Below are 815 nucleotides of genomic sequence, written 5' to 3'. Positions count from 1 at the left end.
AGTACGAGCGGAAATCCGCAGTACGAGCACACAGTTTACATATTTCTTTTGCATTCTCTTTTTTATAATTGTCATTTTACTTGTAACTACACCTTTTCTGTTTTAAAACCCATAAAAAAATATTTTTGAGTGGTTTTGGGGGTCTGGAACAGATTAATTATATCTTAGCTAATTTCAATGGGGAAAATTGATTTGTAAAACGAGTAAATGCTAAGACGAACTCGGTCATGGAACGAATTAAACTCGTACTGCAAGTATATATACATACGATAGGCTTCCACGTAGTTTCCGTCAACCATATTCATTCAGAAGGTTTGGGTCAGCCGAGGGCTATCGTAGAATACACCTACCAAGGTTGTATACAATGGGATTGACCCGAAACCCCTTGATTCTTAACCACCCAGCCATGCCTGCGCCTATCATAAGATTTCTCACCAAACCTATGAATTACAAAATCAATTATCGATTACTTGTAGAGTTATTCATCAATTGAATAGGTATTGATTATTTGTATAGTTATTGATTAATTGTACAATTATTGATTATTGATGAATTGTGTGACTATGTATTCTTCGGATTTGAAGTGATAGGAAATATGTGAATTCTTAGAAGTGCTCTTTGAATTTTGGAGACGTGATTGTCTGGCGAGTGATTTGGTCTGAGACTATGTCTCGAAAGTAAAACAATAACACTTTGGAAGATATATATATTAGTCATTCAAAAATACACAGAAACAGTTAACATCACTTAAACATATATTATTCTGTGTGAGATGTTTCGTCGCACCAACTGCGACCTGGTCACTGACACAAAAG

The sequence above is a fragment of the Octopus bimaculoides genome, chromosome 21 (genome assembly GCF_001194135.2).
Source record: "Octopus bimaculoides isolate UCB-OBI-ISO-001 chromosome 21, ASM119413v2, whole genome shotgun sequence".
Lineage (NCBI taxonomy): Eukaryota > Metazoa > Mollusca > Cephalopoda > Octopoda > Octopodidae > Octopus > Octopus bimaculoides.
This window is presented reverse-complemented; position numbering follows the sequence as displayed.